Source organism: Cajanus cajan, chromosome 4 (assembly GCF_000230855.2).
Source record: "Cajanus cajan strain Asha chromosome 4, NIPB_CcT2T_4, whole genome shotgun sequence".
NCBI lineage: Eukaryota > Viridiplantae > Streptophyta > Magnoliopsida > Fabales > Fabaceae > Cajanus > Cajanus cajan.
In genome coordinates, this window is record NC_138520.1 from 17,150,466 (window position 1) to 17,176,112 (window position 25,647).

General features: G+C 34.1%; 1 long non-coding RNA gene across 6 annotated transcripts; it reads right to left on the minus strand.

Moving 5' to 3' along the window:
* Nucleotides 1-9,836: 9,836 nt before the first annotated feature.
* LOC109789071 (uncharacterized) lies at nucleotides 9,837-24,779 on the minus strand. Of its 6 annotated transcripts, XR_003803048.2 has the most exons (6): nucleotides 24,384-24,779; nucleotides 24,082-24,276; nucleotides 22,793-22,862; nucleotides 13,212-13,543; nucleotides 11,511-11,565; nucleotides 9,837-10,443 (listed from the first exon to the last, which is right to left on the minus strand). It is a non-coding gene; the product is annotated as an uncharacterized LOC109789071 (long non-coding RNA). The 6 variants fall into 6 exon arrangements; XR_002238795.3 differs by lacking the exon at nucleotides 11,511-11,565; XR_002238796.2 differs by lacking the exons at nucleotides 9,837-10,443; nucleotides 11,511-11,565 and adding an exon at nucleotides 11,579-12,217.
* Between the last annotated feature and the right edge of the window lie 868 nt (nucleotides 24,780-25,647).

Consider the following 25,647-nt stretch of genomic DNA (forward strand, 5'->3'; position numbering starts at 1 on the left):
AGGATTACAAACAAAAATTTCCCCAGTGTGAGGTTCTAGGGTATGAATCGGTGGATGGGGAAGTCGCAACATATTTCTCACATTTTTATCAGTGAGGTGCTGTTAAAGTTTGATGAAATGGTGCACGTTGGCCCGATGGGAAAACTAGGACCCTTACCCGGTAATGTTATGGTGTTGTAGAGTCAATGGCCGAGCTGACGCTGATTTGTTGTTTCTCGAGAAGAAAGGCGACCAAGGGGATTTTTTCTATGTGCATGAGTGCTTATTCAAAGAGCTCGAGGTGTCTTTGCTATATGATGAGTTCCAAATGGGTGTTTTATGAGTGTAAATTTGGCCTTGACCGAGCTTTATCTGAATGGGTGGGCGGTTATGCAGGAATTTTGGGTATTGTGTAAATATCATTATATTGAACCTAGTGTACGATTATTTTTACATTTCTTTTGTACGTGTCCATCTAATAAAATCGTGAAGTGGGTTTCACTGATAAGGCATGTGGATCGACCATTATTCAAACCCTTTACCTCGTCTTTTAAGGGGTTCAAGTCAGGATTTTTGAAAGTAATAATTAACCCCGTGGTCGGCCAGAACTACTTCTATGATTCTGAAGGGACTCCTTTGTTTCCTTTTTATTAGATGAGGGTGCCTTGGAAGTATGATGAATATCCGATGGAGATTCTTAGCCTGAATGAAGTATCGTCTTTGGAGTACTTGCTAACTTTACTCGGAGAGATCCTGGCTCGATTTTTGGTTTTATTGCCGAAATCACCTCGGCCTTGGTTTAACCTTAACGGTGTGTTGTCCATGACTTGTTTATGTCACATGTTGGGTTGATTTGTGATTAGTGTTTTGTTGCATGTTTAATGGTGCAAAAGGGGATAACACTTTGTATCGGCAAGAAGTGGGTAATCGGGCCCCCCGAACACTACGATTGAGGAGAATCGAAACATGGCTGTGGATCCTTCCCCTAATGTTGCTAAGGCCCGACCCCCTCGTCGGGATTTTGCTCCTCCCAATGCTCATGCAAAAAGGAAGACGGACAAAAGGAAGGAGTTGGAGCCTTCTCAGCCTAGGGAATTGAGCACTCCTATAGATGGTTCTCGGGCCCATAAGAGTAGACGCACTGAGGGTTTGCACTCGGATCTCGCCATCCTATCGACAATTGTTGCTTGAGACTTTTTGGCTTCTGGTGCTTGTCTTGCCCGAATGATTTCCACCGAAGTCTTTTCTAAAAGGGGTCGTTGTTTGCTTGGTTTAGCTAGCCCGATGGCTCAGTGGGCCATTGCTTGCAAACTTCAAGTTCATGCAAGTGCTATTATTTTGCAGTTGGCTTTGGAACCCATTTCTGAGGCCAATGATTTAAAGAATTTGTTGGAGGAGACTCGGACAACTCTTTAACAATCTGTGGACGCTCACGAGTCCACCTCGGCTGAGAAATTAGAGTTGGAAGCCAAGGTTACTAAATTGAAGGAAGCCTTGGCTGACATGGAGGGCCGAGCCATCGCGGTCGAAGGGCTTGAGAGGATGCGGGTGGGTGAGTTGAAGGAGGTGCTGAACTAAGAGACGCGAGCGAAGGAGGAGGCCAAGTCGGCCATGGAATCTTTTTGCAAAGAATGTGAGAATAAGATAGTCCTTGAGCATGAGGCCAATTTCATGCATGTCGTATGTCAAGCGTCATATTTTTATCGTCTTTCGCACAATTTTTGGTTTGAGGTGAACAAGGACTTTCTACTGGGGAAAATTTATGGAATACAATGATATGCCGAATGACGCCTAGACTGACGACCATGACCCTGCTTTGTCGGTTGCTAACGAAGACCCTAGTACTACTATCTAGGAAGATGAAGACACTCAAGTTGGTGATGGGGATGGTAATACCGTTTCCAAGGACTAGGGTAGCCGAGTAGTTGTGCCTGTTGTCTGTTTTGTAAAAGATAGAGGGGTAAATTATTCTTTTTGTTGTAAGGGGTGGGATACATCTTTTGTAATTGAGGCCGATAGTGCCTGCTTAAATTATGCCTTGTAATCCCTACTTATTATTGGAATATACTTCTACTATGGGTATTATTTCCTATGATGAGTCATTTATGCTTTTGGTTGCGCCATTGGTTAAGTGATACATTTTTTGAGATCGAGTGTACGTGTTTAGCTCATGTCGTTGTAGATTTTAGTTTTAGGGTACAATAATAGGGTCGTCTGTTTGGCCAAGGCATTGGCTGAGTGTGTGGACTCAGGTGAGGATAACCTAGTGGACTTGAGGGGAGTGATGTATACCTTTTTTACCGAGTGTATAGGCTCGGGAGGGAATAATGTGTACTAGCCTTGGGCGAGTATGTGTGCTCAAGAAGGAATGGTGTATTTCGTCCTTGGCCGAGTACGTAAGCTCGGGAGGGAGTAGTGTGTTTTGTCCTTGGCCGAGTACGTATGCTCGGGAGGGAATGATGTGTTTCATCCTTGGCCGAGTACGTGTGCTTAGGAGGGAATGGTGTGTTTCATCCTTGGCCAGGTATGTGTGCTTGGGAGGGAATGGCATGTTTCATCCTTGGTCGAGTACGTGTGCTCGGGAGGGAATGGTGTGTTTCATCTTTGGTCGAGTACGTGTGCTCGGGAGGAAATGGTACGTTGCCTATAACCTTTGAAGATTGTATTGTAGATTGCAAAAATTGATAATTAAGATGATTTTCATTAATATGGTGCCTCATTAAAAACCTTCCCGGTAAAACCTCTTTTACATTCTTTTAAGAGGGTAAAACCCAGGGTAGGAAAAGAGTGCACCGAATGATACATTCAAGGATTTTAACTATAATTATGTTTTAAATGGGAAGAATTCCAAGTGCGCAAGATAATCTTCCCTGTGAGTTCTTCAATCTTGTAAGTATCGTTCTTCAAATTGTGTAACACCTAAAAGAGGACATCCCAATTGGGTGCTAGCTTGCCTTGTGTCCTGTCTTTTCTAGCTTCTCCAGTAACTCTCCAGACTAAATCCCCTTGTTGAAACTCACGTGGCCTGACCTTAGTTCTTAATCGTCTTGCCATCTTTGTTCTACAGACTCCTATATTGATGAGTGTTCGGTCTCTTATTTTATCGATCAGGTCCAACTCCACATTAAGTGCTTTGATGTTGTCTTTCTCATCAAACTGTTGTCGCCTTAGCCAAGGTTCTCTAATCTCCACAGGTTTCATTGCGTCAGCTCCATATGTTAACCGAAAAGGGATTTCTTAGGTGGAGCTTTATGGGGTGCAACGGTAAGCCCATAGGATTTCAAGTAAAGGGTAGGTATCCTTCGAGCATGCTTTGTTTAAATTAGTGTAGTCAGTACACATTCTCCATTTACCATTGGCCTTTTTCACCATAACCACGTTGGCTAGCCAAGTGATGTATCGAACTTCTCTAATGAATCTGGCTTCGAGTAACTTGGTGGTTTCTTCTTTCACTACTCGAGCTCGTTCACCTCTTTTTTTCCTCTTTTTTTGGTCTATGGGCTTGGCATCTTGACATATTGAAAGTCGGTGACAATGAAAGTGCGGATCGATGCCTGGCATGTGTGTTGCAGTCTAGGCGAACAAATCAACATTTCTGATAAGAACCTTCTTTATGCTCTCACATTTAGTGGTTGTCAATTGGGAGCCTAAGTAGGTGACATACTCTTCACTTTTCCCGAGCTGAAAAGAAATAGTTGTCTCAACTGGTTCAACTCTATGATCGTCATCTGAACAGGGTCAAGTTCTAAACCTTTGTCACCCCCGATTTTGTGAGGGATATTGATAACATTAACGTCATGTGAATACTTAGGTAATGGCTGTATTTTCAAACTAGAAAAGTAGCATTCGCGAGCTATTTTCTGGCCAGCATGTAGCATAATCACTGTTCCTATCTCCAATGGAAACTTCTTGGCCAAGTGTGGGGTTGACACGATGGCGTGCAACCTGTTCAAGGAGGTTCATCCAAGTAGGATATTGTAAGAGGTATTGGCATGTACCACCACATACCATACTTTGATGCATCGTCCTTCTTGTTCCATCCCGAAATAGGTGTAAAGGTTGATGGATCCTCTGGTATCCACCTTTTCCCCCGAGAATTTGAGTAGGGGTTCATGGTATGGTGTTAGTTCCTGCTCGGGGATACCGAGTTGTTTGAACGTTTTCCAATATAGGATATCTACTGAGCTACCCTGATCAACCTGACTTTTCCTTACGAGGCAATTGTTAATTTCGATGCTAATTACCATGGGATCATCTTATATTGGGTCGATCCCTTGAAAGTCCCTATTGGTGAATGTGATAGTTGGCATGAGGACAAGGTTCGCCCGCATCACCATGTTTACCGATCGAATGGGCCATAGATGTCTCTTGTGAGTTGAAAAGGTCCCACTGCCTCATACGAATCCGCCTGCGATAATGTTAATTACCCTTCTCAAGGGATCTCTATCTCGGCGATTGTCGCGCCAACTTAATGCGTTTTTAGGCAAGATAATGTTAATTACCCTTCTTAGAGGCCTTCTATCTTGCCTTTCTCAGTTTTGGGTTCTTCGATCTGGTTGATGGTCTTGTTTGCCTCTTTTTGGGACTTGCACAAAGCTTTGGAGATGTCTTATTTTTACGAGGCCTTCATTGCGATCCTGAAGGGCTATGCATTCTTCGGTAGTATGACCCCTATTTCTATGAAACTGGCAGGTTTCACTACTACAGCATGTATATTCTACATCAGTTCTGCAAAATTATTTACATCGGTTCTAAAACCGATGTAGAATAGAGCAACTTAGAAATCTATGTCCTTCTACATCGGTTCTAAATATATAAATATAATGAACAAATAATATGCATTAAGATTAACTCAGCCACCAAATTATAATAACAAAAATCACACAAACAAATTAACTTTGAATAAATCACTGAGATATTTTAGAAAATAAATCAATGATAGAAATTACATAGAGTTGGCTTACATTAAGAATTACGCTCTATTTCTAAATTTTTCAAAAAAAAAGTTTGCCCATTGACTTTGAATGTCTTCCAATTTGGTTTCTGGCACGGTGCAACATCGTCAAAAGGTTGTAACATACATCATAAGATATTAGTTACATAAAAATCATGAAAAAAATTAATAAATGGTAGTAAAAGTAAAAGTCAAATAATTTCATCAACTAGATAAATAAATTCATCAAATCAGACATGTGCACCTCAAGAGTACCTGATGGCAACCCTCCTTGCATGGATTGAGTTAGGAGCATCAAAGAGGGAAGATCGAACTCCTTGGATCATGAAACTCAAGGTTTCTAGCCTTGGTGATGGAGATGGGCGAATGGTGTTTATGGAGGCTAGGTGTTTGATGAAATGCTAAGGTGGTACTCTAGGATTTTGGCTCACTTCATTGATGGATGAAGGCCACTCCTAAAGGTGAGAACACTCACGGTGAAGATGAGAAGGATAGTTGGCTGAAATGACCAAGGGGACTAAGGAAAGAATATTAAGGCTCAAAGGCTCTCTTAATATCATAAATTCCAAAGTATTTACAAGGAAGCTAGCCTAGGGTATTTATAGAAGGGAGGATGCATTTAGGGTTACATTTGAGAGTGCATGGCCAATTAATGCAAGCCAAATGCACTTCAAATGAAACCTAAATTAACCCTAGATGCTACTTGGTGGCCAAGGATGGAATCTTTGAGTTTGGTTAAGCTACATCTAGGTGCATGATAAGACCATGCAACCTAGGTGCCCTCCACTTGGGCCTAAGCGTTGCCAATTCCAAAAATAAATTCAATGCTACCAAAAAAACATGTCTAGGCCTAGTTTCCAACCTTAATAAAATACCCTAGCTATAAAATAAAATCCTATAATCTAAGACTAAGACACCCCAAAATACAAGGGTAAAATAGGAAATATGAGAAAAATAAATCATATGTCTAAGGTACCCAAAATACAAGGGTAAAATAGGAAATTAAAGACAAGGGCAAAAATAGGAATAAATCCTATACTAATAAAAACTTAGGAACTCAGGCCCAAAAGTAATCCCATTCCTCTTATGGTTTTCGAAACTAACCCATTCCTCTTGCCTCCTTCAATATATCACCTCTTGGTCTTCTTAGCCTTATAGTGTAATTCCATCATTCTCTCATTCTTGAAAAGGATTTGACCTCAAATCAAGAGGTTCTTCATGGTGGACGTCTTAACCAACAAAAACATAAAAATAAGCATTAGAGACAATAGTATATGATATAAATGGAAAGTACATCCTAAGAGGAGTTCTACTAAAAATGATAAAAAGATTTTCTAAACCAAAAGGACTAGACTCTCTAATGCTAAGGATAGGATTCTCCTCATGATGAAGTCTAGGTGTATAACTAAAGCCTAAAAAGGTAAAAAAGACTAAAACTATAGCACACTAAAGCATTAGTCCTAAGAACTACAATATCTTGTTGGAGGTACCCAATGTAGTGACCTAGGTATGTCTTGGAAAATAAAGAAAACTTAACTAAAAACTTACCTAAACAACTTTGTATTGCATTATTTGTTAGACACATATGAGAAAAGGGTGTTAAGAGGAGTCTAGAAGACTCATATAATCTAAGTTTGTCTTGTAGGGAAATAGCCAAGTTAAGTTCAAATAGGTTTGAACTTCCCTCAAGATCAAAAATAGAAAATATGACACCATGAGATGTATCCAACAAATCATACAAACCAAAAGTTGGGTGCTTTATGAAGAGAACTAAAGTAGAAAAAGTCTTAAAGAAAGAAGGTTTATCTACCTTGGGCACCACCAAGGAAGTAGCACAAGAAGTGGGACTAAGTAAAGTCCAATTCTTCTTCACTAATTCTTGAAGTTGAGATTCTTTTTCTTGAAAACAGATTTGTTTTTGAATCTCCACTTCATGAATAGTGGTAACATGAGAGAAAGAGTTAAGGTCTTGATGAATAAAGAGAGTCTTTTTTAAATCATTTCCAATAGTAAAGTGACTTTCTTTAAGCACAAGCCCTTTGGAAGAAATATTATCCTCCTTACTCTTCTCTAAGAGTATTGTTTGTTTTTTTTTCTTTTTCTAACCACTCTTCAACTCTCTCTATACTTTTCTTCTTTTTTTCTTTCTTTATTTGTATTTTCTTTTCTTTTTCCTCTCTTCTAAGTTCTTCCTCTCTTTTTGTATTTTCTTCCTCATGCATACTCTTAGGGATTCTAACCCCTTTGCCTATTTGAGACCTAGTTGGAACAACCTTAGGTTTGGATCCACTAGTTTTTACAACCAATTTTGCAAGTAAATTTCTTACTTCCTCATTATTCTTTACATTTTCTTTTTCTCTTCTCCTAAGCTCTTCTTCCCTTCTTGTGTTTTCCTCTTCTTTTTTTCTTATGTACTCTTTTAATTCCCTAAGTTCATCCCTAATACTAGGTCTACTACTATAGGAGTTATGACCATGTACACTAGAGTGATCACTCATCTTTGATCAAGAAAAGGTTTTCACAAATATGTTTCAAAAGGTTGGCCCAAAAAGGTTTTCACAAAAAGTGAGTGATGAAAGTTTTCACAAGTATTTAAAGGTTCAAGATTAGTATAAAAAGGCCTAAGTGTACAAATTGAACTATCAAGGGAGGTGGACTACTATGAATCACTTAAAAACCAAGCCTTTTCAAGTAAAAATCACTAAGCCATTTTACACTTTCTTACAAAAACAATTTTTGCACAAGAATTAAGTGTGTGTGCACAACCCCCTAGTAGGCAAATTGAAGCCTTCTAAAACGAAAACAATTAAAGTAAAAGACCTAAGCAATTATACTACCAAAGTACTAAAGCATGCAAAGAAAGCAACTAAAGCATGTGCTAGTTAGATTCCCTAAGGTGGGAGCTTGAAGTGACCTTGGTGGTATTCAAGCCACTCCCACAAGCACTACTCGAATTACCCTAAAACTAATAGGTTTAAAGAGGCCAATTACAAACCAAAAAAAACAAAGAAACAAAGGCCAAGAACACAAGTGGCCTAAAAGAAATTGTGCAAAAGAGAAATGTTAACAATAAAAGTAGATCTTCTAGTCTTCAATTCTCCACCCCTTCACAAGGAACACCCAAGGTTAGCCTCTCAATGGTGTATTCACTCTTTTTGATGGTAGAACTCCTTCCAAAGGTCTTGGAGTCAAATCGGACAAACTCCTTCAATCAATTCACCGAAAATGTATATGATGAGTTTAGGAGCTTTCCACACCTAGATCAAGAAGAAACCACCCAAGAGTACAAGAGTCCAAAGAAATACAAACTAAAAATGCACAATTAGGAAGGCTAAACTCAAGTGGAGATAAATGTGACAAACATATAGAATGCATATCATATTTTGATCATGAAAGTGTTTAGGCATGTGTATTTGGAATTTTCTTTCAAGAAAAATTAGGGAGAATCATACTCTTATGAAAAAACTTAAGAGATTATAAAATAAAAACACATGATCATCATTTTTCTTATCATGCACAAAATTTTCCAGCCACCCAAACTTAAACAAAAATGGACGAATCCTACAAAGAAACCTAGGCACCAAAATGATTCACAAGAAAATTTATGGCATGAATCAATGAACAAAACAAGACACAGACCATGAGAATATAGCATGAATATGATCTATTTAGCACAACTTCAAGACAAGCAAGAAGACACCATGACATGAACGGATTTTTAAAAGACTCAAAATAGGCTAGAGATTACCCTTGAAGAACCATTGGCTCTAGATACCACATGATAGCAACCCTCCTTGCATGGATTGAGTTAGGAGCATCAAAGAAGGAAAACCGAACTCCTTGGATCATGGAACTCAAGGTTTCTAGCCTTGGTGATGGAGATGGGTGAATGGTGTTTATGGAGGCTAGATGTTTGATGAAATGCTAAGGTGGTACTCTAGGGTTTTGGCTCACTTCATTGACGGATGAAGGCCACTCCTCAAGGTGAGAACACTCACGGTGAATATGAGAAGGATAGTTGGCCGAAATGACCAAGGGGACTAAGGAAAGAATATTAAGGCTCAAAGGCTCTCTTAATATCATAAATTCCAAAGTATTTACAAGGAAGCTAGCCTAGGGTATTTATAGAAGGGAGAATGCATTTAGGGTTACATTTGAGAGTGCATGGCCAATTAATGCAAGCCAAATGCACTTTAAATGAAACCTAAATTAACCCTAGATGCTACTTGGTGGCCAAGGATGGAATCTTTGAGTTTGGTTAAGCTATATCTAGGTGCATGATAAGACCATGCAACCTAGGTGCCCTCCACTTGGACCTAAGCCTTGTCAATTCCAAAAATAAATCCAATGCTACCAAAAAACATGTCTAGGCCTAGTTTCCAACCTTAATAAAATACCCTAACTATAAAATAAAATCCTATAATCTAAGACACCCCATAATACAAGGGTAAAATGAGAAATACAAATAAAAATAAATCCTATGACTATGACACCCCAAAATACAAGGGTAAAATAAGAAATATGAGAAAAATAAATCCTATGTCTAAGGTACCCAAAATACAAGGGTAAAATAGGAAATTAAAGACAAGGGAAAAAATAGGAATAAATCTTATACTAATAAAAACTTAGGAACTAAGGCCCAAAAGTAGTCCCACTCCTCTTATGGTTTTCGAAACTAACTCATTCTTCTTGCCTCCTTCAATATATCACCTCTTGGTCTTCTTGGCCTTAGTGTGATTCCATTAGTACCTTGGTAATATCTTTACACACAAGCACGAAACGCCAACCTAGTGCAATATTATATTATGGTATTGATTAACAAGTGCGCACTCCAATTGATCCCGGCAATCTTTACACTACTAGAAAAATACTATTCAACGTCGCTATATTTACATCGGTTCCCTAAAAAATGATGTAAAAAAATACGCGGTGGAAATTTTGTAGATAAGTAGAAAATATAAGAATATTTACATCGGTTCTACATTGGTTATAGTAGTGACCGATGTAAATATGAACAATTCTACATCGGTTATAGTAGTGACCGGTGTAGAAATAAAATCAGTGAATGATTCTACATCAGGTTTCCTATTGACCAATATAGAAGGGATGAACAAATTTTTCCCCTTCCCCGCCCGAACACACAGAAGAAGCTTACCCTCTCTCAACACACTCTCGGACGCACACTCTCGTATGCAAACCCTCTTAAAACTCTCGGGCCTAAAGAGCTCTCATTAATCTTCTACTAATGACGGTCTAGGCTCGTTGATCTTCAACGAACGACTGTCCAGGGAAGCATTGAAGCCCTCTTTGACGAATGACAACGTAGTGAAGCCATTTTAGCTGCGTATCTTAGTTTTGTTTTTTGCTTCTTTTTTCCTCTTCTACTAATGTACAACTAGGTGCTGATAGTGTAGGGTTTGGAGACACTCCCAGAAGAGCTTTCTCGAAACGCGGTGGTCCTATCGTGCGAGTCCGTTGTCGAAGGTATCTATTTGATTGATGATGCAACTCTGTTTGGTTTCAAAAATTGAGAAGTGTCACTACACCAAAATTAATTTTTTGTGAAAATTAATTTATTATTTAGTGACTATATAAATGGCCATTATATTTTTTACCAGTATTTAAATAAAGGCTGGTGTATCCAGTGTCGTTAATACTATTACCGACATTTATATAAAATGTTGGTAAAGATCTACTAAATTGTTAGAAAAACTTATTTTTTTTAGTGGCAATTCTAGTAACCATTTTAAAGGCTATTAAAATTTATTTTTTTTCAATTGTCTACTTTACTTTAAATAATTTATTCCAATAATTTCCTTTTCTAAATTCATAACTTATATACTTTTGTTATATCTACTCGATGTAGAATTTGTAAGATGAGGGTTGTCTTTTATTTATATATTTTTTAATTTTCGTATCTCTTAAGAAATGTGAGATTTATAAGGTGAAAATTGTTCTCTAATTGTTTTATAATACTATTGAATTTGGTAATAATGGGTGATTTGATACCAATTTAGAATAGTGAATTAGGAGTTAACCCTATAAAATGAACCTGTAAGGTGATATAATTATTACTCACTTATATACTATTTAATTATCTTATTTCTAATCGATGTGAGACTTAAATTTTTTCTAATAAATAATTGTCGCTAATAGTAAACTTTAGTGTAATATAAATATATTTTTAGTGACTATTATATATTAGCCATTAATATTTTTATATATGACGACAATTAAATTATTACGATTAAATAATTGTTGTTAATAACAAATTTTGTTGTAGTGTGTGGGCACAATAGTGGTCACAATTGCAGCTTTTTGTTTGATATAGTCTTCTGAAATCCAATTTTATCCGTAGAATAGCATTGTTTGGATTTTCATTTTGTGTGGAATATTCAAATAGTTTCCTCTGTTTCGTGATACAATTTCTTATATTAATTATTTTTAAATATTTTTCTTAAATCAAATAGGAGTGATGGGGATGGTGAGTAGGGTTTCTAATATGTTTATGTTTGTGGTGGCAGTAAAGGTTGCAACTTTGCAACTTCTCATGATGGCAAAGAGATCCCAATCCTACCGTTATTAATTATGAATCTCTGGCTGTTTGCATTATGACAATCTTTCGAAGGAACCTAATAATAATAAAAACACCCGTTAGTGAAATCTGGTTGTGAACATTTTTAATAGTGGTTGGTCAAACGACAGGTCAGAAAATTTGATGTAAGTTTCATATTTTTATGAAAATCCCTGAGCAACCAAACTTGCTTTAAGCATTTTCACATGCACTTCTTGTCTATGGTTAGTTCAATTCAAAGCATGGTTTTAAATTAATGTTGTAGTTGCAGTAGTTAACAATTGTTGAAATGACAGAAAATTATGAGAAAATGTGCAATGTCATTGTGGATACTTTAAAGTTAAAAAAGTTGCAAACTACAATTTAAAAGCATGGTTGATCATCTGCATTTATCTTTAAAGAACACTGATCATCTGCATTTATCTTTAAAGAACACCATATTCTGACCCTTCAATATATTTTCTTATATATATAGATATATATATTAAATTGTTATTTCGTAAATTGAGCCTGAATCATGAACACACTATCCACATCAGTAGTTTGAAACATCGATGTAGGGCCTAGTGCTACATCGACATTGGGAAGTGGTGACACCAATGTCCTAGTGTAATTTGCAATGAGGGCAGCATATTCCTCTTGCATGGCTTTAAGGCGACAATTCAAATCTTTGGTTGCTTGTTTGTATGTGTAGAGGGTTCATCTGAACTCTGAAGAATGATTACAGAAACAGAAGACCTCGAATGATTACATCTTGAAAGAAGGCCATTAATTGTTTTTGGTTGTCTATTACTACCGTTTAGAAAAATAAGACAGCTTATAGATTGATGATGTTTATGCATGATATGAATATAAAACTGCATCCTTAATTAACTGTGAAATATTAATTGCTCATTATACCCTGTTACTTGCGTGAAAGTAAAATACTTCAAATTGGGGAGCTCTATAGAACCTTTTTGATGAAAAAAGTTTGAATGAAAGATTTTGCGTGATTGAATTGGATTAATGTATTTAAAAATAAATTAAATAGTGAGAATTCTTAATCTCTCTTAATATGAAAACCCATAGTTAATGAGCTCTAATCAAATTCTCCTCAATTATATTAATTTGTCTGAAAGATTTTCCTTTCTGTATTTAGTTTAAGCTTTTGAAATAATTAGTTTATGGAGCTTTAATAATTTAGTGGTTAGGACTTTAATCCTTGAACAACTTAAATTTTGGGAATAACTGATTCACGATAATGAAAAATACATAAAAGACATAAATACAAAATAGCCAACTGTCACATGTTATGATAACTTGTTCGTATTTTCTTTAGAAAATAATCCCTCATATATAATGCATGAAAATAGAGGATAATGATTTTCTTTTACAGTTTTTCTTTTCCACTTTGTTTAAATAGAAGATTAGTTGCTACACAGGATTTGTATTTGTAGTTTTCTATTTAAATAGTTGGTCTATTAGTTGAGACTCACATTCACGGTTTTATAGGATTAAGTTAATTGGTCTATTAGTTGTCACTCATATTCATGGTTTTATAGAATTAAGTTAAGTCTAAATCCATGTTCTGCTAAGAATTTAATAAATAACTCGAAAAGGATTAAAGTGATATAAGTTTAATACTTCAAAAGAATCCTGCAGATATCTTCTAAAATAAATTGAAAAGTGTGGACAAGTTTATTTCCTATTAGGAGATTAACAAACCTTCTTTTCAAACACCCTCTTTTGGGTTGTGCCGTTCCAATGGATGTCAGAGGCAGCCTTTGGATTCACAACCGACAATAGGGAATTTTCGTGTGGGGGCAGAAACTGAATCATCCTTGGCTAATAGTATTCCAAAGTTAGGCAAGTTTTCAACAAGGTTGGTGACAGAGGATTTTGGAGGTTATTGCTTTGGTAGCATTAGTCATTTGAAGTCTAAGCAAGAGAAGTTGCAGAAGCTGTACTTGTCCCTCAAGCTCTAATGTTGTTTTCGTGTGGGGGCAGTGAATCATCCTTTTAATGTTGTTTGCTTTATTTTGTCATGAATAATGATTCTACATGGAATTATTTTCATGTTAAAACTTCCATCAAGCTTTGAATTGCTTTGTAATAGCATGAGTACATGAAAAATATATATAAGTGATTTTATACTGAAAAATATAGTGCGAAAATGAATTTTATCTTCTTAATTAGACCAAAGCCTTGAAAGGTGAAAGCATGTGGGTAGAAAAAAGGAAAGCACCCAAAGTCTATCAAGTCTAGTGGTACAATATGTAGTTTGATAAGTGCATATATTTTTTAATTCTAAGATGGCTATGTCACATCAAAAGAGTGACTGCAATAAAATCTGCCTAAAGTGATTATATCAAGTTAGGCTTTATTATACATATACTAGAACTTTATTGCAATAAAATCTTATATCATTATACATGCCATTTAAACTATATATTATATATACTAGAACTATATTGTTAAAAAACATTTGCTAGGACAATATATTTTCTGCACAAGAGGATACCCCACCATAGATTGATTATTGCAATTGTGCCTAAACATGTTATATAATATAAAGATTATAAAAAGGATGAACTTTCATACACTTCATAGGAAAAAGATTTGTGATCAACTTCAATCAGAATCAAGTTTTTCTATTTGGAAAAATCCATTGGTTCAACACCTCAACCGAATCCCACTAAATGCTTGAGACAGGTTACTACATCCATCTTAACCGCCAACAACTATGCTAACTTGCTCAAAGACAAGACAAAACCACTTTGCTGGTTCTCTTGATTTTGTGAAATTAATATATTTTCTAGGAATAATAATTTTCCAAATTCAAATTATACATCACGTTTTTAACAAAAATTCTTTTTCCCCTCTGACAAGGGCTACAAATGCTTATCTCATGGCTCATGCTGGTAAATTGTTCATTTTCAATGGTTCAATGCAATTCAATTTCCCTACAAAGAACTCCTCTCACCGTATTCTGCTACTTCTATTCCTGTCCCTCAACCTATTCCAGCTACAATTCCACTGTTGTACTAGCTTTATTTCAATATGTGGCAGGTTTGTATGGCTGTAACTAAGTCAGAATGTTAGTTACTGTTAGTATAAGTATTTATGCAGGTGTAACCAACTACTCAGTGATTGTAACAATATTAATTATCATTCTATGCAAGTAAGCAAAGTTTTACAATATTTAGGATCATGAGAAATTAATATTTAGATTGATCACTATTAGAGTTAGAAGAAACCAGAATTTGTATATAAATCACTATCCATTTTCATTTCTACATACAACTTCAATTGATAATTTTTTCTATATAAATTACTATACATGTAACAGTTTGCTTTAGGCTTAGATGTCAAACAAACTTGGCTTCTTTCTCAACTTACTATTAAAGTATTATACATGTTTCTTAATTAACATACATAATATATTGTTATCAACTGTTTAATACCCTTGTTCTGGTGGAAGGATATGTTCTGCCATTACTATTCACTTTAGTTTTGATAATTTCCCTACTTGTTGCGGTAAATTCTATTTCACAAAACTCACGTATTGGAATCCTAACTCAAGGAGACAAAATATTGAACTGTTAACCTTAATTTAATTCAAAGGATGTTTGCATTTGCAATCAATATTGATGATATGTTTCTTTTACTTGTCTAACTATGCTTGGGAATTCTAGATTTCAAATTACAATTGGGCCTTTGAATAATTAATTTTGGGCATTGATCAAATAGAATTAGAATTTTTAATTCAAGCTTTTTATTGATAATTCAACCAAGGGTTTGATTGTACTTCATCAATTATATACCCATTGATCAATATCATGTTAATCATTTTTTTTAAGACAGACCAAGCCATGTGTTTCTCTGTTTATTAGACTGCAGTTTTGCTTTGGATTCATGACCTTGCCACACATGATGCAATAATCCTTAAGCAGACTCTAACCGTGGCCAAAAATATTGAAGCTGAAACTAAAGTAATATTGAAAGGAACACCTCTGGGGACCATAAAAAGGTGAACGTTCTCTTTGTTGTTGCCTTTGTGTTGCTTTCATCAAAGACATCCTTGCTATAAGGAATTAGTCACATTAAGGTTTCTATCTGCTAGCTGAAAGTCTCGTACTTTTTTTTTGTATCCTAACACCTCTACTTGTTAAAGAGGATGATTGCATGACATTAGTGAGGCACTTTTGGTTGTTTACTTGTTGTAAATATTCTGATCACAAAGACTTATAAAAGAGCACTCAAATACTTAATGGTCAAAATTTTCATGTCTTGATTGAAAGAAAAATATGAAGAATCAAGTTAAATCATAATATAAGTGTGCAGGGTCTATGTTGTTGAATATGCATAAAAGTTTCGCACTTTAAGTGAGCAGGGTCAATCATGAATTTTGGGAATTGTATAGTATAGTTGTTAAACTTATGTTAGTCGGTTAGGTTGCTGTTTATCATATTACTGTTATGTACAAATATCATAACTGTTTATGATATTACTTTTTTGATACAGCCCTGCTATTCAACATAACTAGTTCATTATCACCAAGTAATCAAAATTAAAATTGTGTTGTGCTTGTGTTTACATAATCTGTGAATGCATTTTTATGTTGTGCTTGATTTTGTATTGATGTTCAAAGTGCAAAGTAACAAGTAGCCAAATTACACATCAAACAAACATCATATAACCTAATACGGATTTTCATTTGTTTGTGCGTTGTGTTCCTCAAATTAGGAGTCAAGTGCTACTATTAATTTGTTCTATTTCGTGCCATTTGAATCAACAAAATCTCAATTCACAAATCTGCCTGATTCATATATATATATATATATATATATATATATATATATTTATATATATATATATATATAATATATATATATATATTATATATATATATATATATATATATATTGTAATTCAGAAATCTCCCTTATGACTTATAGCTTGTGTGCCTGATTCATATATTTCAATTTAGAAATCTCCCTGATGGCTTATAGCTTGTGTGCGGATGACTTATAGGTTGTATGCCTGATTCATATATATTAATTTAGAAATCTCCTTGATGGCTTATAGCTTGTGTGCAGATGACTTATAGCTAGTGTGCTTGATTCATATATATATATATATATATATATATATATATATATATATATATATATATATATATTATTTTTAATTGACAAATCTCCCTAATGGCTTATAGCTTGTGTGCCTGATTCTGATTCATATATTTTAATTCAAAAATGTCCCTGACGGCTTATAGCTTGTGTTCCTGATTCATAAAAGGAACTAATGTGAATTTTGAATAAGCATGCTAACATAAAATTATATTTTGTCTGTTATCATAGGATCCTTGTGTTAGTAGGGTTGGCATATGATTTTGTTTCTGTTGGTTGTAATGTTTAACAGAGGATAGTACAATTTTTTTTAATCCTTTTATGTAACTTGAAACTAAGTCAGTGAACATTTTGTCTAGTATGGTAAATCAGGATGGTTAGTGGTATGTTGTATTCCAGAGCATCTAAATATTCAGTTAGTAGTTTGGTGACTTCCACTTCTACTTTCCCATGTATGTATAGACTTGATCTAAGTTTCTGCCATTTAGTAAAAATCCTTAATGCTGATAGAAATATGAGATGCTTAGAAATGCTAGATTCTACTATATTTTCAAAAACTATCCTTGTAAATTATAACTACCCAAAAAATGGTCATATATTTTTATTATTAACTGCTAAATTTTATTTTAAAAGTTAGGATCTGGTAATGATACAGCAAGGTATATTAATTAGTGAATGTGATTTATAGTTTAGCTCAAGTAAGAAAAATGTTTTAAAAAAAAGTAGTTTTGTAGGGACTAGTATTAGTTTGTTTCAGTTATTAGTAAATCAATTTACTTGGTAATTAAACTTGATGTTTTACATAAATTGACAGTGGGAGGTTGAAGTTGCACAAGTGAGCCAACATAGAGGTTAAACAAGGCATAAATAAAACTTTATACAAGTGAGCCAGCATAGAATTTGGGTTGTCCTAGTCAACTAGACTATTCTTATTTTTGTATTAAAATTTATATACCACCTATAAAGAATGACATAAAATTAAGAGAGAAAGGATAGTACTATATTCAAGATTCAATGAGCAGCTATAGACAATAATTTGATGTTACTATACTATATCACTTAATTGCCTTTATTTTATAGTTTATTTTCTTATCCCAAAATAAAATAAACTAAGTAGTTAAAGCTTGGTTATCATGTTTTGGTTATTAATTTTTCATCAAACTATTCACTTAAATTGCTTAGTCAATTATTTGTTGTTTTCGCTAGGAAGTTTTTAATTCTCTTTACAACATCTAGCTTTGTACATGGGAGTGAGGGGATTGGTTTCTATGTGCTTCAGTTTCATAGATGTTGTTGAGGAGAGTATGAATTGGTTGGTGCAATGCGTGTTATTATTTTTTACCTTCCCCTTTAATGTTTGGAGGCATCACAATTTTTTATTCAATGGTTACATTTTTGTGTCTCTGTATGTGTGTGATGTTAATATTATATATATAATAATTTGTCTTATTTTGCTTGAAGGATGTGGTTTTGTTAAATACTCACACAGAGATATGGCTTTGGCAGCTATTAATGGACTTAATGGAACCTATACAATGAGAGTAAGAAAAAAATTCTGCATTTTTTTTTCCTTTTAATAATTCTCCTTAAGAAAACATTTGGGTTAATCTTGTTGATCCTACACAATGAGTAAGAATAATGCACCATACAATTTCTATTTGAGATTTATATATATATATATATATATATATATGTTTATTACAGGTAATTAGAAAGAATCTAAAAAAATAAATTAAGCCTTTTATTAAAAAAAAAATGCAATCTACATTGGTTGTTAGTAGAACTGATGTAGATTTGTACACAAATCTACATCGATTGTCAGTAACATGGATGTAGATTTGTGTACAAATTTACATCTATTTTACTGACAACCGATGTAGATTTTGCACAAATCTACATCAGTTTCAAAAACGATGTAGAAATGTATGTATTTCCATAGTAGTCAATAGCGGCCGGAGCGGCCGCTATCGCGGCGCTCCGGAGCGGAGTGGCCTCACCCCGCAATCTCGCTGCTGTCGCTTGGCGAATTTGTGTAGTGGCCGGAGCGGCCGCGTCGGAGGCGGAGCGGAGCGGCACAAATCGTGGAATCGCGGGCGCGATTTCGACTTACCCTTCATTAAGGGTAAGTCAGTCTTTTCAATGGGGCTTTTTTTGCGCTAAGTCTCCCTTTCCCTCTCGCGATTTCAATTGTCGCAGCCCTCTCTCGTCTCTCCCTCTCAGATTGTTTCTTCTTCTCTGGCGATCGTGCGTGCAGCTCCGACGAACTCCGGCTCTGACGCACCTCCGTCGCCGACGCGCCTTCAGCTCCGACGCACCTCCAACTCCGACGCGCCTCCCGGTCCGACGCGCCTCCAGCTCCGACGTGGCCGCAAGCTCCGACGCGCCTCGCTTAGTTCGTCTTCTCCTTCGAGTATTCTCTCCTTTATGTACATTGCAACATAATTTGTTTTTTAATTTTTTATTAAATTATTATTATTTTTTTAATTTCTGATTAAATTTAATTCAACAAATTTTATTTTTAAATTCTGGTTAAATTTAATTCAACAAATTTTATTTTTAGTTTCTGATTAAATTTAATTCAGCAAATTTTATTTTTAATTTCTAATTAAATTTAATTCAGTAAATTTTATTTTTAATTTCTGATTAAATTTAATTCAGCTGATTTTATTTTTAATTTCTGATTAAATTTAATTCAGAAAATTTTATTTTTAATTTCAGAAAATTGTATTTTTAATTTTTGATTAAATTTAATTTATCAGATTTGTTTTCTGATTAAATATAATTCAACAATTTTTTAAAATTTCTTTTCTACTTTGTTTTGGAGACATTTTATATTATGTATTGTTTGAGTACTATGAACTTTTAATTATTAAAAAGGTTTAATGTATGAATTTAGAGTTATTTTTTTGTTTTTTTAGCTTTTATATATATATTACTAATTATTTAATATATATAAATTAATATTAAAATAGCGGTTATCCCGCTCCGCGTCATCCCGCTATCCCAGTTTTAGGGTCGACCGCTCCGCGCCGCTATCCGGGATTGACTACTATGTGTATTTCTAAGTCATTCTACATCGATTTTAGAACCGATGTAGATTACCTCGCAGAACCGATGTAGATAATACATCCTATAGTAGTGTTAATTCGACTAATAAAAAAAATTGTCTTTAGTTCGAGAATTTAATAATGGTATCGAATTTGATTATCTACCATTTCTTATACATAATAGTATTCATTTGTAATTATAATTATAAATTAAATAAATATAATTGATATAATTATTAATAATATTAATAATAACATTTTAATTAAAAATAGAAGAATTCAATGAACTAGTCTAAGCCAGATATGTCCAGTTAAAAAACAACTTTAATAAGTTTTACACCATATTTTTAACAAGGTTGGTTTGTAAGGTTAAATAATGTGATTTTAATCTTATATCCGATTCTCAATCTAATAAGGAAGTTTTATCTAGTTCAATTCAATTGCAGACGTTATTTTATATTTTTCAACAAACAACTAATTTTATACAATTAATACTTGTAATTTAATAAATTAAAGCTTAATAAGTAACTTCAAATACGAATTTTAAGTTTACAATTTTATTAAATACTTAAAGAGAAAATTTTCTTCACCTATAATTTGATTACATGTAACATTTAGTAATTAAATTAGAGACTCACACAATAAAAGAGCATGGTGAAAAATTAACAAAATAAAATAATAAAAGTAGTATGTAAATTAAGACCCAAAATCCAACCATTGTATCTGTATTGTGTAGCATATAAGAAAGGTGATAGTTAAGGTGAAGAGAAGGATCCACTCTAATAGTTTTGCATTAACAAGGCAACACTGCAGTCAAATTAATAACTATTGACAAGTGGGACGCCATATGCTTTGTCATGCCACTTCTATTTTCTATAAAATCTGTTTTTTTCTTGCAATTTGCAATAATGATAAATCATGGCATTCAGAATATTTTATTTTCCTTCACTAACTTCTGGAACTACTATGACAACTTTCTACGAAAGTTGTTTTTTTCAATCATCCGCAGTAACTTTATAAAGACTAGTTTCCACTCAATTACGTATTTGTCATGCATAGTTTCCTAGGTTTGGAAATAAACAATCATTTGGTTCATTTTGACATTGACACGTTTGTTTTAATCTGATTACACACACTTCATACCATAGTAGTCAATAGCGGCCGGAGCGGCCGCTATCGCGGCGCTCCGGAGCGGAGCGGCCTCACCCCGCAATGTGGCTGCTGTCGCGTGGCGGATTTCTGTAGCGGCTGGAGCGGCCGCGTCGGAGGCGTAGCGGAGCGGCCCAAATCGCGGATTCGCGGGCGCGATTTCAGACTTACCCTTCATTAAGGGTAAGTCAGTCTTTTCAATGGGCTTTTTTTTGCCCTAATCATCCCTTCCCTCTCGCAATTTCAGACTCATCCAAAACAAACACCTCGGCTCGTCTCTCCCTCTCTGTTTCTTCTTCTCTGGCGATCGCGTGCAGCTCCGACGAACTCCGGCTCCGACGCACCTCCATCGGCGACGCGCCTCCAGCTCCGACGCACCTCCGACTCCGACGAGCCTCCAGGTCCGACGTGGCCGCAAGCTCCGACGCGCGTTTGTCTTCTATTCTTCTTCCTCCGACTCGCGTTTGTCTTCTTCTATTCCCCTATTCTCCTTGGTTCTGTCTTTTATGCAACATGCAACATATTTTTTTTTAATTATTTATTAAATTATTTCAACTGATTTTTTTTTTAATTTTTGATTAAATTTAATTGAACAAATTTTATTTTTAAATTCTGATTAAATTTAATTCAACAAATTTTATTTTTAAATTCTGATTAAATTTAATTCAGCAAATTTAATTTTTAATTTCTAATTAAATTTAATTCAGAAAAATTTATTTTTAATTTCTGATTAAATTTAATTCAGTTAATTTTATTTTTAATTTCTGATTAAATTTAATTCAACAAATTTTATTTTTAATTTCTGATTAAATTTAATTCAGCTAATTTTATTTTTAATTTCTGATTAAATTTAATTCAACAAATTTTGTTTTTAATTTCTGATTAAATTTAATTTAGCAAATTTTATTTTTAATTTCTGATTATAATGTTTAATTTTTTACTTACTTAGAGCTTTAACACTTTGTTTTGGAGACATTTTATATTATATTATGTATTGTTTGAGTACTATGAACTTTTAATTATTAAAAATGTTTAATGCATGAATTTAGAGTTATTTTTTTGTTTTTTTAGCTTTTATATATATATTATTAATTATTTAATATATATAAATTAATATTTAAATAGCGGTTATCCCGCTCCGCGTCATCCCGCTATCCCAGTTTTAGGGTCGGCCGCTCCGCGCCGCTATCCGGGATTGACTACTATGCTTCATACTACATGTGTTAATTTCCTGCATTTTGTAACATTAATGCTATCTTGGATTAGCTGATTTCACTGCTGCCACTCACTGGTGCAGATATTGGTACCGAAAAGTAGAGAACCAACTAAATCCATCAACCTCAATAAAGAAATTGAGGGATCCAACAACAATAGAAATGAGAGCAACTCATAAATCAAATTCAATATCTCAATTCTCAAGAAAACTTGTTATTGATAGTCTTCTATCCACTCAGCAGAACAATAGAACTTTCCGTTTTTCGGATGAAAATGAAATCATCTAGAGCCTAGAAGGTGTCTTTGTCAATTGATCACCATACTTAATGACTTATTATATTAAAACCCATGTTTTGGTAAACTTAATGTGTAAAATAGGATATGTCAAGTATAATTTTTCTGGTGGGGGCTTGATAATTTTTATATAAAAAATAAAATAAAAGATGGGTTTAATCACCCTTTTCGTTTCAGTTAATTAATGACTTTCTTTTTAGTTAATTAATATGCAACTTGTGCATTTTGATCTTAATAGGTAGGAAGGCTTCAATTATTTAGATTTATTTTAGGAAGAATATTGATGTTATCTTGGCCGTTTGCTGTCTAAATGTGATTCTTTTCCTATATCACTTATCATACAACACAACAACCGTATGCAACAATACAAAAGCTACAGACTTACATTATGCAAATCAATATAATTTCATAGTTCATATTCATACCTTCTAAAAAAATTATATATAAGTCCAGAATAAAATATTCTTACCAATGTAGAAAAAGGTCGAGAAATTCCACCAGCTCCCCATAATTGATAGAATCCACGTGCTAACAATAACCTATCATAACATTAAAATCAATAAGCTCAGAAAAATATAATGAAATGAAAAAATGTTATCTGTCATGCCTTGCTTTTATGTAAAAAATGTGATGCTTAATGAAAGGCGGGGTCTATTCTATTAGAAAAGCCAGTATGTATAGTAAAATATAAGATCATCGAGATTTTCTTGCTTAATCTAATCAAATCATAAACAAAACTACAAGACAAATAGGATTTAATCAATTACAGCAAGTTCCTACCCTTGTGTTGTGAATCAAAGTCCATAATTAAATTTGTTCAAAAATGAATTACGTACTGCAGCATAATTAAAAGGAAGTCTGATCGTAGAAATCAATTTGTAGAAGTTCAAGAACATATTCAAAATATCTCAAATGAGATTGATAATTCAAGAGAATATGAAGCAGTTAAAAGTAGATACAATCAAATGTTCTAGAATTGTACTCCTCTAACACATGTTAGACTGACATGGTATCCTCTCTATCCTATTGGTAGTGGGTCCGTGTAATGTGTGTGCCAAAGAGGAAGTCTTGTTCTTCTGTTACAAGTTTAAGTTGTTGACCCAAAAGGCACAAGAAAATGGAAAAGTTCAACTTTTAATCAAACAGTGCTGACTGAAGCTAGCATTGTTTATGATCAAATACTCGTTTTTTTTATTGAGAAAGACGCAAAAATTGTGGCATTAGGATTTCTCATGTGAGGAAAAGAATCAAAAGATAGCCTTTAGTTTTCTTCTAAGTTTTGTCTTTTATGTGATAACAAAGTGACTTTGTACAATGCCTTTGTGACCTTTGGCAGTCTACTGGTAATACTAGTGTTTTTTTCCTAACTGCTGTAGCTCAAAATTTGCTCTGTATCAAATTAGCAAAGGAGCTTGGGGTCATTGTGCCAAACCCAATCCCAATCTAACAAATCCTATTAATTGAGAAGAGTTTTAGGCAATTGGGAGGTGCAAATCCATTTTCTTATAATTCTGGTCTAATTTCTATCAAACTATATAAAAGATCACATTTAAAACCAACTCCCTTCAAATAACAAAGACTCAACCAAAACCTTCTGGGATCAATTTTTTTTACACTGAAACTGTCTATTATAATTAATCCCTGTTGGTGCCTTAGATAAAATTTTAGAGCCACCAATCAGGCTTGTGCCTAGAATAGTAAAACTCTATTTAACAGAAGTAAAATGAACAAAAAACTACTTGACCTTAAAGGACTCACCAGTAGTTATCGGGGTACTTGATATGATAGTGGTATCAGCTCCATGTGGCGTTCACCAGATGTTGAACTGTCTCTTCCTTGTAATTACTGTCTATCTTCAATTGTCTCCTACTAGAGCACTTTAGAAGTTGTCACATTGTTTGAATGTATACCATTTGAAACAACACTCCCAATATCACCAGCAGCCCTTTTTTCCTATTTTGAGAATCAACCGCTTAGTTCAAACCAATGTGTTCAACAATAGGGAGATTCATGGTAGTAACAGATTGTAAAGAGAAAGAAAAGGTGGGGAGAAGACATACCTACCAGAAGTATTAGTAACTAGATTAAGAGTGGAGAGAGAGGTTGTGCACGGATGATTTAAGCAAGAAGGCGATGGCAAAATCGTCGAGGCGAGTGCAAACGACCTTGAAAGCGGTGAGGTAAGGAATGGGTAAAAGCAAGGGTCAGAGGAAGCCAACAAAAGGGGCAACGTCCTGCGAGAGAAAGAAAAAAGGAGTGTTACTTAGTTAGAGAAATAGAGATTAGCGGGTTAAGGGTAGTTATAGTTTCGAGAAGGTGGAAAGGGGGGAGGAAGGAGAGGATGTGGTGGGCGTAGGAGCGGAAGACGGAGGAGGTGGAGGCTAGAGAGCAGATGATATCCAATGTGTTTCCAGACTGCTAGAGAGTTTGCGATGTTAGAGGATAACTCAATGCTACATCGATCATGCCTTAAATAGATGTAGAATATTTTCACTACTACATCGGTTAATCAATTTTTGATGTAGAATGGTACAGATTTACATCAGCGATGTAAATTTATAATTTTTATTATTGAATAAAAAAATAAAATTAGTAATGGATTAAATTCTTCTATAAATATTCTATCACAAAAATGTGTCACAATACTATAATAAATAAGTCAGTGACAAATTTTGTGACAAAATTTTTGTCAACATTTGTATTTTGTCACAAATTCTGTTACAAATAGCTTAAAATTTTTTATGATGAAATTTGTGAGGAATTATTGATCTCTCTCAAAATATTAAATTTTATTTATGAAATTTTTATATATAATAATTATGCTGAATTAAAGAATATATCTTAATTTTTTTTAAAAATTATGACAAATTTATTCGTAGAAAAAATTATATTATTGATGGAATATTTTCGACAAATTTATATTTGTCGAAAATGTAAGAATTTCTTTATGAAAATTGACAATCATATATTAAAAAAGGTTAATAAAATTATATATATATATATATATATATATATGAGGAGGGTTATAATAACACCGATATAACTTTTACTAAGTATTACACCGCTCAATAACTTTATATTAAATTAGAATTTGTTAAATCTAACCGTTAAATTGAAAATTCTTTACTCTTAAATCATATATACAAAATTTTATATCAATCCAAGATGATTTGATACTTCATTCTTATAAAAGAAAATTTAACGTAATATATACATTTCAAAATATACTAAAATATGAATATTTTGATTACCTTCACGTTGTTGTTCAATTTTAACAAAATTTGATATAAACATATAAAGTGATATGAACTTTTAATCTAACGG